The 16,551-nt window shown below is 45.3% G+C and overlaps 1 pseudogene; it reads left to right on the forward strand.

Annotated features, from left to right (window-relative positions):
- Positions 1-16,061, forward strand: part of LOC144605237 (uncharacterized) — an 86,802-nt pseudogene extending 70,741 nt beyond the window's left edge.
- Positions 16,062-16,551: the final 490 nt, after the last annotated feature.

A 16,551-nucleotide genomic window follows, 5' to 3' on the forward strand; every position in this document is an offset into this window, starting at 1 on the left:
GTAAAGCCAGCAAAGTCCGATCAAGGGTAGTCTGAGGGTCATCAAAGAGGTAGAGAGGAGTTCAGCACCGCTCTCTGGTTGTGGTAGGATGAATCAGATGTCTAATAACAGCTGGGAAGACACTGTCCCCGAATCTGGCGGTGTGCGTTTTCACGCTAGTAACGCTCTCCTGTAAGGGACCCGCTTTATTCTAACTCGTCCGCCCTCTGTCCTCAGTCAGGGCTATGTAAAGGCAGTGGCGGCGGTGAATGTCCAAACACGGGTCCGGCACAGTGTCGGTTGAGAGATGAAAGTTGGAGCGGAGCGGGCGGCAAACGCCAATGAAATAGCAAAGTGGGGTATTTCTATCGGGTGAGAGGCCGGGCACCGCCTGGGATTGTTGAAAGTCAGCTCCTGCAACTCCTCCGCGCTCCCTCAGTGCCGCACTCCGATGCCAGCCCAGTTTCTGCTCAGGGATCTGGAGTGGGAAGTGAACCCAAATTGTACTGTCACGAGGCCAGAACAGTGACACGACTGGTGCAGTAACAACACTGCCTGCACTTCAGACCGGAGACATTGGCCGTGAAACGATATGACACACCATGGAACGATTTAAGTATTCTTTCATGTAATCTTCAAAACGTATCTATTTCTATTAAACAGTTCATTTACTCTCCAACTGAAAGTTTCTCCCCTCAGTTTCAGGTGCGACGCAGACCGCGTTATTGGTAACAGGAGTTGTGGGAAGCGCGATCACATTCGATCTTCTCTATGCAGCAGAGTACCGCTCATACACAAAATGTTGGTGCCATGCGTGGTGTCAGTGTGCAGTTTTAGTGGAAACAAATGGACAACACGGAAGAATGTCAATCACAGATAACCAGACAAGCAGAATACTTACGGTGACTGTGGAGGATCTTCACTCTGGAGATACAGGATGGTACCATTATGAATTTAGATCACATTCCGACATTCAATTGCTTGACGTATATCTTCGAGTATCTGACGGTACGTTTCTCAGCGATCGACTTGATGTCTCCATTGAAATGCCTGATCCATGTTTTCTGCGGGTAGGTTGAGGGCAGCACCGATATCCCAAGGCTCCGCAGCGGTGCAGAGACCTGCGGGGAGCGGGCGGGTGTTGGGAAACTCCACTCATTTTGCTCACACCCAGTGCGGGTTCTGTCCCACTAAGCGGCCACCCACTTCAAGTGGGATGCTCACCACATTTCCCTGCCTCTGAACCGTATGAAATGTCACCCAGTCAGAGGTTTGTATTCCCACTCAAACCAGTAATCCGTCAGGAACAGATCAGTGAGAAACAAGTGTTACCCGCGGTCTGAATACCCGGAGAATCATGAACAGGGAATCAGTCCCCAGAGCTCAACAGACTGCGTTCAGTCCTCCCGGAGCAGACCAGCCCGCTCCCCGCCCCCACCTCAGGGATCAGTCACTCCCTCCCCACCCCGCGGTCTCTCTCTCTCTCTCTCTCTCTCTCCACCTGTCCTGTCAATGCGTCCCCACCCCCAGCAGCCGTCGATCACCCACCGCCCGGCAGCCTCTCCACCCGGACATTACCCGGGTGTGAAAACAAGTATTGGAATGATATTGAGTAAACGGCATTAAATTCCGGGGCGATGAAGAGCATTTTGGGGGCGCTGACCATCATCAGTAAGGGCATTCAGAATAGAACATGGAACGTTATTCTTCAGTTGTGCAGATGTAGAGTCCACTTTTGGAGTATTGTGTTCAACATATGTCTCTCACCTGTACGAGGAGTGTCTTTATGATGGAAAGAGTGCAGAAAGGATTTACAATGATGTTGCCAGGACAGGAGGGATTGAGTTAGAGGGACAGATTGGACACGACGTCCATGCAAGAGTTTGTTTTCTAGATGTTTACACATGAGTTAAACAAGTGTTAAACAAGTGTTTGTTTTCTAGATGTTCCCACAAAACCTGTATCTGTTCCTGTGCTCGGATATCTGTCACCAGCAAATGTCTCACGCCTCGGAGGCTCAGTGTCAGTGTCCTGTGTGTCTGCCCGTGGATCACTTCCCATCCAGTACAAATGGTATGAAAAAAACATGTTTGCGGATTCCGAGATCTCGAATAACAGTCGACTGGATGTGAGTTGTGAAATTCTCAGAGGTCAATACCGTCGATATTACTGCACAGCTTCAAATACTCGTGGGACAGAATCCAGTGAAATACTCAGCGTGAAAGTCTTCAACGGAGCGGGAACGTGCAGTTATGTGACAGAAATCAACAATATCGGTGAGTGTTATTTTCCCGAGGGAATACTGTTTCACAATTCCTCTCGTATCCTTGTAGCTGCTGCTTTTCACCTTGTGGCGATGTTCGTGGGTTTCTTGGTATCTGCAGACGGCATCATTGCAGCCATCGTGAGCTCATGGTGTAAAATGCGACAGTTTGTTTGGGGGACATGCAAATAATTGCCTGTTGATTTCAACTGTGGCGTGTTGAGCTTTGAAAGGAGAGAAAGACCTGCACTTATCACAACGGGTTGAGTACATTCCGTCAAATTTCCGGCTTCTGCCTTAAAATAAAAATTCTGGCTGCTGCTTAAGATCTCAGTCTCTTTGAGACAGAGAAACAACCGAATCCATTCTGCTTGGATCCATCATCATTTATAACCAAGGATGTACAATTTCATGATCATGACCGGATTAAAAACATATTTATTTGTGCGAATCTCTGGAGGAACTCCAGTAATCTCACAAATTTAAAGTGAACCTACTTGGCCGTCACTCCATAAAGTATTACCCTTACATTTGCCAAAGTGAATTGTGAAATGCAACACCCGGTAGTTGTGCAGACGCTCAGAGGTGAAGTCCAGAAGAGAGTGTGAATGGTTTACATCAGAGAGGCCAAGCGTAGCCGAGGCCACAGTTTCGCTGAGAACTTGTGCTTGGTCTGTCATGTCCCAGCAGCGCGCTTGATAGACACCCCATCCTCAACCTCCCCCACTGATGCAGAGCAGCAGCAGTTTGCACCATCTGTACAATGCACTGCAGCAACTCACCAAGACTCCCTAGACAGCACCTTCCAATTACAACAGGCTCCGTGTTCAATACTTCATTCTTCACCAATCCAACCCACATTGGCTGGGAAGCGCTTTGGAACGACCTGTGCAGATGGTGAGTGACGGTGTACAGTATCTGCCTCTCATCGCAATCTGGGTGGAATTCAACAGAGTTAATAATATGATTGGGCTGACTCCCCTGTACACATTGATGTATACAATAACTATATGTTTGTGAAAGGCTAATGTTACTCTTTAATTTATGAAAGATTTTTCCTTCAGTTTCAGGTGCACTGTGGGCAGAGAGCGAAGTAAGAGGAGTTGTGGGAAGAGCGATCACAATCGATTGTCACTATGCAGCAGTGTACCGCTCAGACACAAAGTACTGGTGCCGTGGGACTCGTCGCCAATGTGCACATGTAGTGGAAACAAATGGGAAACATGAACAGAGCGGAAGAGTGTCAATCACAGATAACCCGGCACGAGGAATATTTACTGTGACTGTGGAGGATCTTCACTCTGGAGATACAGGATGGTACAGCTGTGGAATCACTGCACCTGGCAAACCGACGTTTAAAGTACATCTCCAAGTATCTGAAGGTAGGTTTCTCAGTGAGTGAATTTGGCATCCGCACAAAACATTGTTGGTAATCTGGTGCAGAGCTCTTGACGCCGCTTTATAAAACAAAAGATGTGAAATGTTTGGAGAGGTTTGCAGAGAGGTTTGCACCGGGATATTTAGTTGTCGTTTACAAATGCAACATGGAAACTGATCCTTCGGGCTACCGAGTCCACACCGACCAACGATCACTGGTCACACTAGTTCAATGTTGTTCCACTTTTTCTTTCGGTCCCGACACACAATTCCACAATACCGCCATTCACACACCTCGCGAAATATAAAAGAGAATCCAAGATTTGTGTGATGATTTGTCTGATTTGTGGTCAGTTTTAATCACCATGTTTTCGGAAAGATGTTGTGAAGTTGGATCGGTTGCAAAGACTTACAAGGATTTTGCCAGGACTCGAGTGCCTGAGCTATCGGGAGACGTTGAGTAGATTAGCACTTTATTTCTTGGAGCGCAGGAGGAAGAGGGATGATCTTACGGAGGGGTACAAAATTATGCGAGGATTAGATCGATTAAATGGACAGGAACATGAATAGGATAGGTTTAGAGAATGAAGTGCCAAGCAACGGCAAGTGGAACTAGTGTAGATTGGGCGTGTTGGTCAGCACGGGCAAGTTAAACTGAAGGGACTGTTTCTCCGTTCTATGACTCGATGACTCCATGTAGATGGCTGTGTCAGATTCCAACCTGGCGGCTCTGGCTGAGATACAGAGATGGTGTATATTGGCGAGTGTTTGATTTTCAGATGTTCACTCAGTGTATGACTGTTTGCTCCTTTCCCACAGAACCCGTGTCAGTTCCTGTGCTTGGATTTCTGTCACCAGCCCATGTCTCCTTTCCCGGGGTCTCAGTGTCAGTGTCCTGTGAGTCGGTCCGGGGATCCCTTCCCATTAGCTACAGCTGGTATGAAAACACCCCATCTGTGGATTCAAAGATCTCAGACAACAATACCCTGGATCTACATTGTCAATCCTTCAAACACCAGCACCATGAATATTATTGCAAAAGCTCAAATCAACGTGGAACAAAATCTAGTGAAATCGTCAACGTGTCCATCTCCAGCAGTGGCGAGTCCTGCTTTTTTCTCGTGAAAATCAACGCCCCTGGTAAGTAGTGGACGAAACGAGGAGAAGAAGGGGAAGTGGGGATGGGGTGGGTCATCAGATCATAAGTGATAGAAGCAGAAATAGACCATTCAATCATGGCTGATCTATCTTTCTCTCTTCACGCCATTCGCCTGCCTTCTCCCCGAAACCACTGATACCCTGAAATCCATGTTATTTAATTAACTTATCAAGATTAAAACGATGGCATTATGGCCCATTTGTCAATACCCGTATGCTGGGCTCCAGAAATAGATTTATAGAGTACTGGTGAAGGCCAGCTTCCTGGCCAGAACTTCCTCTTATGTTTACACACCTTTAAACTGGGTTTGCAGCGACATCTGTCCAAGCACTTTCACTTTCCCGCCACCATCTCCACATGACCGACACACAAATATGGGAAGGGAACAGAAATTATCAGTAGATGTGACCACAGTTAAATCCTGGTGGACTGTATCAGCTTTGGTCCACTGTGTTCATTTTGACCATTAAGTACCATCGATACTAATCCCATTTACCAGCCCCTCATCCGCAGTATTCTCAGTCTTGACAATTCAAGTGCCTCCACTATCTAGGTTTTAAAATATTCCTTGCTCAGATACCCTCCACATATTCTACTCCTTCACCCAAACCTATGTTCTCCACGTCTACGCACATCTGCTGTACTGATACAGTAGATGAGGTTGGAGGAGGTACAAATGAAATCTGCCTAACCTGAAAGGCCAGTTGAGGCAGAGTCGAGGGAGGAGGTATATGGACAGATGTTGCATTTCCTGCATTTGAAGGGGAAGGTACCTGGGGAGGGGGTGGTTTGGATGGGAAAGGATGAGATAACCAGGGAGCATAAGTTCATAAGGAATAGGAGTAGAATTGGGCCATTCAGCAGGGTTGCAGAGGGAACGGTCTCCTGCACTCCATCCGGCACTCAAATGCACGGACCATCTCCAACACCTCCCTCCCCCTTCTCGATCTCACCATCACAGGAGATAGACTATCGACTGATGTCTATTATAAACCTACTGGCTCCCACAACTATCTAGACGACACTTCTTCCCACAGGATTTGTGTGAATGTGGTTGATGAACAGCACTGACCTGAAGGGCCAAATGGCCTGTTTGCATAACGGGTCTCCCTATGGATCCTAAGAACTCAAATATCAGGAAAAATAACCAATGGCGTTGTAGATGTTTCAAGCCTGGTACCACAAGATACATTTCTCTCTGAAACATTCTTCGAAACAACAGTTTAGAAGTATGAAAACATACGGAATATTGAAAGTGTTGGATAGACTGAATGTGGAGAGGATGCTTCCACCAGTGGGGGAGTCTAGGACTAGAGGTCATAGCCTCAGAATTAGATGTTCTTTTTGGAAGGAGATGAAGAAAATTTTCTTTAGTCTGTGGAATTCTTTGCAACAGAATGCTGCGGAGGCAAAGTCAGTGGATATTTTTAAGGCAGACATAGATAGATTGTTCATTAGTACGGGTGTTAGAGGTTTTGGGGAGAATGCAAGCGAATGGGGCTAGGTGGGAAAGATAGATCAGTCATCATTGAATGGCGGAGTAGACTTGATGGGCCGAATGGCCTAATTCTACTCCTATTCCTTATGGCTTTCTGACCTTATGACCTTATTCTATAATAATATAAGTATATAATGTGCAAACCAGATATGATAACTCATCAGAAGGGGAATTGCACTGGGTTTACTTCTCATTGTGTTGTGTATATACTTGGATGATAGGAGCAAGTTCCTCCATTTGCTGCTTTTAGAGGGCGTACCCTACAGTATTCACAATGACCGCTCCATCAAGAACCTCATCCCATGCTGTGAGATGAGTATTGTTGCCAAACCCAAGTATTGCAGTTTATCTTTGCTGTGACTTGCTCTGGCGTGGTTATTTACCTTATTACAATTGAAATAGATCTGACTTTCTATCACACTCGTTAGGAAATAAAACGTTAATAAAAGCCACACCTTTATGAGCGAATCCTTAACCGATTTTTCGAACACGATTCCTCCATCCACCCACCTACCGCGTTAATCCAAGTAATATCGAGGGTGTGAGATTAAGCATTATCATTTATAATTTAATTCATTAATTGGCCTCATCTGTTTCCATATTTATTGCCTCGCCTCCCTTCCACCATCAGAACTAATCTTTTTTTTAAATTATTCCCATCTATCCATGTGGATTTTAATATATTCTTCGTATTAGCTGCATTTTTCTTTCTTCCAGGGTATTACGCTGTTCTTTATATCCTTCCACATCCTCAATTTCCCTCTCCCGTGACTACCAGTCTGAAGAAGGATCTCGACCTGAAACCTCAAGCATTCCTTCTCTCCAGAGATGCTGCCTCTCCCACTGTGTTTCTCCAACATTTACATTCACTGGTTTCACTGCTCCATCTCAAATCAAAGAGTCTTCTCCGAGTCAATTTAACCGTGTAATGTCTCATTCCCAGTCTTGTAGCAATGAGGACTGTTATTGGTGATCATAAGTTGTTCTCACCGCACTCAACTCCCACCCCCCGCAGTCTAACACCCGTTCATTCTCCCAGATCTCAATTGGCTCTCCTGCTTTGCCCCGCTCCACTCCACCAAGATTAGGAAGCAAATAACAGGTAAATGCTTGAAAGATAAACCGTCTCGTTTCCTCCCATTGATACTGTATCTCTTGCCCTTTGCTCAGTTACATCGCATGGACTGTGGGGCGCTGGCTGCTCTTTCTCCTGCTTTTGATCTGGAGTATCTCAATCGCGTTCTTCACAAGAGCCTCCAAGGTAAGTTTTATTGTCATCAAGTTCATAAATTATATCATCAGAATTAGGCCATTCAGCCGATCATGTCTAATCCGCTCACAATCACAGCTGATCTATCCTTCCCTCTCGATCCCATTCTTCTGCCATCTTCCCATAACCCTTGACATCTTTATTAATTAAGAATATGAAAATCTCCGCCTTAAAAATATTAATTGGCTTGGATAGATATAAAATTCCTCGGCTAACTCAGCGGGACGGGCAGCATCTTCGGTAAGAATTGACCTGGCCTCCATAGCCTCCTGTGGCAATGAAAGCCATAGATTCACCACTCTCTGACCAATGCCATCCCTTCTCGTCGCCGAAAGTATCCAAGCGGTTTCCATTAATGCATTCAAATATCCTGTCCATTGATGGACACAGAAACCGTGCACGTTTTCATATCCTGAAGTCAAACCAAATTTCTATATGGATGATATCACGAGGTTGTGTGGATTTCTGTGCCTGGTGTGGATTCGTTGGGGTCCACCTTGCAGACAGCATTGTGTTGGGAGTGGTCGGGTCAAATAAAGCATGGTTCCCACTGTCAATGAGTCTGATGACTTCACATTGTCTTTTGCAGAGACGCGATGAATCAGAACCTGGCCACTCGGCCCACGAATTACAGTGAAGACTCCTAGCTTGCACCAACAGTGAGGGAATTCAGCACCGCGATGAAATATTTAGGCATCATCCTGCTTTGTCAACTGATATCAATTGGACAGAATATCTGTCTCTTGCAATTCAATTAACGATTTCATGAAAGTATCTTCAAAGCAATGTTTCAAACTTTCCAAACCATATCTGTTTCCAAAACCCATTTCCCGCACTGATCTTAATTTTTGTCACCTCTTCCAAGGTTTCTTTCGTCACCTTCGAACCATTGTTTTAACCTTTTCATGTTTTCTGCTGCTCCAGAGCCTGACAGTCTGTTAAGCTATATTCTATACATTTAACTTCCTGGAGAAAAATGTTTTTTCACTGATTAATGAACACCACTGCATCAGAACGCTTCTTAATAAATTGTTGTTGTCAATGAATGGTTTGTCTAATTTGTTTTGTTTAGACTGCAACTTTAGTGATAAAGAACAGACTGCAATCAGACTGCGAGATATTCCTCCTGTTGCCAAACGTTAATGGCGTTTAGGAAAGACAATCAATTAATCTTTCAGACCATGCTGTCCGATCAGAACAAAATTATGCCACGACATTGTTCTGACTATTTGCCTTATTTTTCTCTCCACAGATGCTGACTGACGCGCTAAGCACAATCAACATCTGCAGATTTCATTTCCGACATGCAACTAATTTTTATGTAGGAAGGAACTGCAGATGCTGGTTTAAACTGAAGGTAGACATAAATTGCTGTGGTAACTCAGCGTGACAGGCGGCATCTGTGGATCGACCAGGTAGATTTAGGTGGACTGAGCGGCGGTGTTCAACGAAACGATCGCCGAGCCTGCGATTGGTTTCTCTTCTCGGCGATCGGTTCGCTGAACACCTCCGCTCAGTCCTCATAAACCTACCTGATATCCCGGTCGCTAAACACTTTAACTGCCCCTCCCATTCCCACACTGACATTTCTGTCCTGGACATCTTCCATTGTCAGAGTGAAGCCCAGCGCAAATTGGAGGAACGGCACCTCATATTTCGCTTGGGCAGCTTACACCCCAGCGTTGTGAACATTGACTTCTCTAACTTCAAGTAACCATTGCTTTCCGTTGCAAAGCACCCCCCCCCCCCCTCCCTTCCCAGTCAAACGATAAATGTTACTGTCTCCGACTACCTTCTATCTCCCATTGCTTTGTGGATACCTTCTCCCAGCAAACAATTATCTATTCGACATTTTACTTGATCTCCATCCCCTTTGTCTCATTTTCCAAATATCTCCCTCTCCCCTGACTTCAGTCTGAAGAAGGGTCTCGACCCGAAACGTCACCCATTACTTTCATCCAGAGATGCTGCCTTTCCCGCTTTTTGTACAACTATTTTTTTTTGATTGGGTGATTGAAAGATACAGCACGGATACAAACCATTTGGCCCACCGAGTCCACGTCAACCTGCAATCAACCCTTTCACACTAGTTCTATTTTATCCCACTTTCGCGTCTTTTGAGTACAGTAATATTGCTAAACATTTTAATGCTGCAACGAGTTATTTATATTGTCCACCGTGCAAGGACTATCAATAGTGGAAAGTCTATTCTTGTGCAGAACAAAATGGTTGAGTTGCAACTTTTAAAGAACGGGATGTGAAACTGCAAATACATTGTGTTGCTTTTCTCATTCTGACTTGTGACTGTAACCCCGCCCTTGAAAGAACCATGAAGGATGATGCTTGAAAATAAGAAATGGTGACCTGCAATAATGGAGTAACACCATCAAGTTCGGAAACGGTCAAGGATTGTTTTTGGTAAAATGTCCCACTGACAAAGATAAATATTCTCCACACAGTCAGCGGGGAGACGAGTAAATTAGACCAGATGCAGCTTTGAACTCATAAACACCCAGGTCAGGGAATTGCGCGGGGTGCTGAGTAGCCAGAGATACTTACAGATTCTGTGTCACACCGATGCTGCCTGGCCCGTTCAAATCGAGATCGTTAGTGTTCTAATGGGAGGAATGATCTTAAATAGGAGCTTTTCCCCACTGCAAGACATCCCAAAGTGCCTCACAGGGAGCGAGAGATAAACGGCCTGAGATGCCATAGATAGACACAAAATGCTGGAGTACCTCAGCGGGACAGGCAGCATCACTGGAGGGGAAGTATATGTGACATTTCGGGTCGATCCCACCGTTGTTTTTAGAGGTGGGTACTGGCTTGGAATGTACTTTAATCTAATATGTTCAAACAGTCATATTTTTCTTTACATTGGATTGTTCTGCAATGCTGACAGTTTGCTCGCGCTGCTGAAACAAGGATGTTCCGATTCGTATCTCTGAACCGCATCTTGCGACCAGCTCGTTGGAACACTGTTTGCTGAGCAATGTTTGCAGAAGTCTTGGGTCAAAGGCGAATAAAGACAGAATTAAATTGTTTTGGTGCATGGTCGGTTCCTCTCTACAATGTTCTTAGTTGGGCAAGTAAACAGGAAAAGATCATTTACTGAGGGTCGCCAACGCTCGGCAAACTTCAGTGGCGGACACGCCAGTGTGTAACACCGACACCACAGATGTACACAACCCGAATAAACTTCCTGTGTTCTGTGCGTCTGCCCGTGGATCACTTCCCATCCAGTACAAATGGTATGAAAAGAAGCAGTTTGCGGATTCCGAGATCTCGAATAGCAATCAACTGGATGTGAGTTGTGAAATCCTCAGAAGTCAACACCGTCGATATTACTGCAAAGCCTCAAATAATCGTGGGACAGAATCCAGTGAAATACTCATCGTGAAAGTCTTCAACGGAGCAGGAACGGGCAGTTATGTGACAGAAATCAACAATACAGGTGAATGTTATTTTCCCGTGGGAATACTTTTACAATTTCTCTCGTGTCCTTGTAGCTGCTGCTTTTCACCTTGTGGCGATGTTCGTGGGTTTCTTGGTATCTGCAGATGGCATCATTGCAGCCAACGTGAGCTCATTGTGTAAAATGCGAGAGTTTGTTTGGGGGACTAGCACATAATTGCCTGTTGCTTTCACCTGGGGCGTGTTGAGCTTCGAAAGGAGAGAAAAACCTGCACTTAACACAACGGGTTGAGTACATTCCATCAAATTTCCGGCTTCTGCCTTAAAAAAGATTTTCTGGCTGCCGCTTAAGATCTCAGTCTCTTTGAGACAGAGAAACAACCAAATTCATTCTGCTTGCATCCATCAATTATAACCAAGTATGTACAATTTCATGATCACGGCAGGTTTAAAAACCTGGAGGAACTCTCTGGAGGAACTCCAGTAATCTCACAAAATTAAAGTGAATCTACTTGGCCGTCACTCCATAAAGTATTACCCTTACTTTTGTCAAAGTGAATTTTGAAATGCAACTCCCGGTAGTTGTGCAGACGCTCAGAGGGGAAGTCCAGAAGACAGAGAGAATGGTTTACATCGGCGAGGCCAAGCGTAGCCGAGGCCACAGTTTCGCTGAGAACTTGTGCGTGGTCTGTCATGACCCAGCATCGCGCTTGATAGACACCCCATCCTCAACCTCCCCCACTGATGCAAAGCAGCAGCAGTTTGCACCATCTGCACGATGCACCGCATCAAGACTCCATCGACAGCGCCTTCTAATGCAACGGGCTCCGTGTTAAATGCGTCATTCTTCACCATTCCCACCGCCATTGGCTGGGAAGCGCTTTGGAACGACCTGTGCAGACGCTGAGGGACGGTGTACAGTGTCTGTCTCTCATCGCAATCTGGGTGGAATTCAACAGAGTCAACAATATGATTGGGCTGACTCCCTTGTACACATTGATGTATACAATAACTATATGTTTGTGAAAGGCAAATTTTACTCTTCAATTTATGAAAGATTTCCCCTTCAGTTTCAGGTGCACTGTGGGCAGAGAGCGAAGTAAGAGGGGTTGTGGGAAGAGCGATCACAATCGATTGTCACTATGCAGCAGTGTACCGCTCACACACAAAATACTGGTGCCGTGGGACAAGTCGCCAAAGTGCACATGTAGTGGAAACAAATGGGAAACATGAACAGGGCGGAAGAGTGTCAATAACAGATAACCCGGCACGAGGAATATTTACTGTGGCGGTGGAGGATCTTCACTCTGGAGATACAGGATGGTACAGCTGTGGAATTACTGCACCTGGCGAACCAACATTCAATGTGTATCTCCAAGTATCTGAAGGTATGTTTCTCAGTGAGTGACTTTGGCATCCGCACAAAACATTGTTGGTAATCTGGTGCAGAGCTCTTGACGCCGCTTTATAAAACAAAAGATGTGAAATGTTTGGAGAGGTTTGCAGAGAAAGTTCACCGGGATATTTAGTTGTCGTTTACAAATGCAACATGGAAACGGATCCTTCGGGCTACCGAGTCCACACCGACCAACGATCACCGGGCACACTAGTTCAATGTTGTTCCACTTTTTCTTTCGCTCCCGACACACAATTCCACAATACCGCCATTCACACACTTAGTGTGCATACTAGTGCAACAGTATCACTATCAACAATTTTATACAAGGAAAATGAAAAGCTGTTGATAGTGATACCGTTGCACTAATGAGGTGTTTGAATGTCGGTATTGTAGAATCGTGGCAGAGTTTCAGATTAAAAGAGAATTTTTAAAACTGCAGATGCCCGAAATGTAAAACACAGAGAGATGGCGCGGCTGTGTACCGGCACAGTGGCAGACATGGTAGTTCTGGCTGCTGGGAGGATGGAGAGACACAGAGATGTATAAATCTAGATCGTGGATTGTGAGGAGAAGGTGGTTTTTGAAGGGCATCTGAGTGGGTGAACACAAAATGCTAGAGTAACTCAGCGGGTCAGGCAGCATCTCGGGAGAGTAGGCATGGGTGTCTTTTCGTGTCGAGACCCTTCAGACCTATCTCTGCGGGTGACATTGTTGTCATCTGTACTGGATTGTGTCCCTGTCGATTTCCTTCGAAATTGCACTCCTGCTTACACAGTTTGATTTTGATTAGACAAATGGGCAGCTTCCTTGTTGCTTTGAATGTCCGACTGTGTTGCATAAACGATGCTCACTTCTCCTGCTTGCAATTCCTGAAATATAAAAGAGAATCCAAGATTTGTGTGATGATTTGTCTGATTTGTGGTCAGTTTATAATCACCATGTTTTCGGAAAGATGCTGTGAAGTTGGATAGGTTGCAAAGTCTTACAAGCATTTTGCCAGGACTCGGGTGTCCTGAGCTATCAGGGGATGTTGAGTAGATTAGGACTTTATTTCTTGGAGCGCAGGAGGAAGAGGTCTGATCTTACGGAGGGGTACAAAATTATGCGAGGATTAGATCGAGTAAATGCACAGAGTCTTTTGTCCAGAGTACTATCGCAACATTTAAGAACAAAATGGACAGGAACATGAACAGGATAGGTTTAAAGGATTAATGGTCAAGCAAGGGCAGGTGGAACTGGTGTAGATTCGTGTTAGTCAGCACGGGCAAGTTAGACCGAAGGGCCTGTTTTCCCGTTCTATGACTATGACTCTATGTAGATGGATGTGTCAGATTCCAACCAGGCGGCTCTGGCTAAGATACAGAGATGGTGGATATTGGCGATTGTTTGATTTTTAGATGTTCACCCAGTGTGTGACTGTTTGCTCCTTTCCCACAGAACCCGTGTCAGTTCCTGTGCTTGCATTTCTGTCACCAGCCAATGTCTCCTGTCCCGGGGGCTCGGTGTCAGTGTCCTGTGAGTCGGTCCGGGGATCCCTTCCCATTAGCTACAGCTGGTATGAAAACATCCCAGCTGTGGATTCAAAGATATCAGACAGCAATACCCTGGATCTACATTGTCAATCCTTCAAACACCAGCACCATCAATATTATTGCACAGCCTCAAATCAACGTGGAACAAAATCTAGTGAAATTGTCGACGTGTCCATCTCCAGCAGTGGCGTGTCCTGCAGTTTTCTCGTGAAAATCAACGGGACTGGTAAGTAGTGGAGGGGATGAGGAGAAGAAGTGGAAGTGGGGGTGGGGTGGTTCATAAGATTATCAGTGATATAAGCAGAAATAGACCATTGAATCATGGCTGATCTATCGTCCCCTCTTCACCCCATTCTCCAGCTTTCTCCCCATAAACCCCGACACCCTGAAATCCATGCATGTTAATTAATTATCTTATTAAGATTAAAACGATGGAATCATGGCCCATTCGTCAATACCTGGATGCTGGGATCCAGAAATAGATTTCGCAGTGCTGGTGTCGGCCAGCTTCCTGGCTAGAACTTCATCTTATGTTTACACAGCTTTAAACTAGGTTTGCAGTAACATCTATCCAAGCACTTTCACATTCCCGCCATCATCTCCACATGGCCGACACACAGATATGGGAAGGGAACAGAAATTTTCAGTAAATGTGGCCACAGTTAACTCCTAGAGGACTGTATCAGCTTTGGTCCACTCTGTTAATTTTGCCCATTAAGTACCATCGATACTAATCCCATTTACCAGCCCCTCATCCACAGTCTTCTCAGACTTCACAATTCAAGTGCCTCCACCATCTAGGTATTAAAATATTCCTCGCTCAGACACCCTCCACATATTCTACTCCTTAACCCAACCCTATGTTCTCCACTTTTATGCACATCTGCTGTACTGATTTCCCACGAAGTACCCTATCTATGTTGCTCATAGCTTTGCGCACCTATAATAGGTTCATCCTTCCTCTCCTGTGGTGGAATAAAAACCGCATCAATCCAGCTTCTGCTCCGAACTGTAATGTTTCATCGCAGGCACCATCCCTCCTTTAGTTTAGTTTAGAGACCCAGCGTGGACGCTGCTGCCTTTCACCGGTGCACTCGTTCTATCCTACTCACAAGAGACAATTTGCAGAAGCCTATTAACCTACAAACCTGCAAATCTTTAAAATGTGGGAGAAAAACGGAGCACTTGAAGACAACCCATGCGGTCACAGGGAAAACATACAAACTCCGTGCAGATAGTACCCGTAGTCAGGATTGAACCCGGGTCTCTGACGTTGTAAGGCAGCAACTTGACCGAAGCAAAGCAAAAGCTGGCCAAAGCAATCCCTTCTCGTCGCCGAAAGTATCCAAGCGGTTTCCATTAATGCATTCAAATATCCTGTCCATTGATGGACACAGAAACCGTGCACGTTTTCATATCCTGAAGTCAAACCAAATTTCGATATGGATGATATCCCGAGGTTTTGTCAGATTGTGCGTGTGCAGGGTGGATTTCTGTGCCTGGTGTGGATTCGTTGGGGTCCACCTTGCAGACAGCATTGTGTTGGGAGTGGTCGGGTCAAATAAAGCGTGGTTCCCACTGTCAATGAGTCTGATGACTTCACATTGTCTTTTGCAGAGACGCGATAAATCACAACCTGGCCACTCGGCCCACGAATTACAGTGAAGACTCCTAGCTTGCACCAACAGTGAGGGAATTCAGCACCGCGATGAAATATTTAGGCATCATCCTGCTTTGTCAACTGATATCAATTGGACAGAATATATGTCTCTTGCAATTCAATTAACGATTCCATGAAAGTGTGTTCAAAACAATGTTTCAAACTTTCCAAACCATATCTGTTTCCAAACCCCATTTCCCGCACTGATCTTAATTTTTGTCACCTCTTCCAAGGTTTCTTTCATTACCTTCGAGCCATTGTTTTAGCCTTTGCATGTTTTCTGCTGATCCAGAGCCTGACACTCTGTTAAACTATATTCTATACATTTAACTTCCTGGAAAAAAATGTTTTTTACGGATTAATGAACACCACTGCATCAGAACGTTTCTTAATAAATTGTTGTGGTCGACGAATTGCTTGTCTAATTTGTTTTGTTTAGACTGCAACTTTAGTGAAGAAGAACAGACTGCAATCAGACTGCTGGATATTCCTCCTGTTGCCAAACGTTAAAGGCGTTTAGGAAAATCAATCAATTAATCTTTCAGACCATGCTGTCCCATCAGAAGAAAATTATGCAACGACATTGTTCTGACTATTAGCCTTATTTTTCTCTCCACCGATGCTGGCTGGCGCGCTAAGCACAATCAACTTCTGCAGATTTCATTTCCCACATGCAACTAATTTTTATGTAGGAAGGAACTGCAGATGCTGGTTTAACCTGAAGGTAGACATAAATTGCTGGGGTAACTCAGCGTGACAGGCGGCATCTGTGGATCGATCAGATAGGTTTAGGTGGACTGAGCGGCGGTGTGCAGCGAAACGATCGTTTCGCTGAACACCTCCGCTCAGTCCTCCTAAACCTACCTGATATCCCGGTCGCTAAACACTTTAACTGCCCGTCCCATTCCCACACTGACATTTCTGTCCTGGGCATCTTCCATTGTCAGAGTGAGGCCCAGCGCAAATTGGAGGAACGGCACCTCATATTTCGCTTGGACAG

The sequence above is a fragment of the Rhinoraja longicauda genome, chromosome 24 (genome assembly GCF_053455715.1).
Source record: "Rhinoraja longicauda isolate Sanriku21f chromosome 24, sRhiLon1.1, whole genome shotgun sequence".
In the NCBI taxonomy this organism is placed as follows: Eukaryota; Metazoa; Chordata; class Chondrichthyes; order Rajiformes; family Arhynchobatidae; genus Rhinoraja; species Rhinoraja longicauda.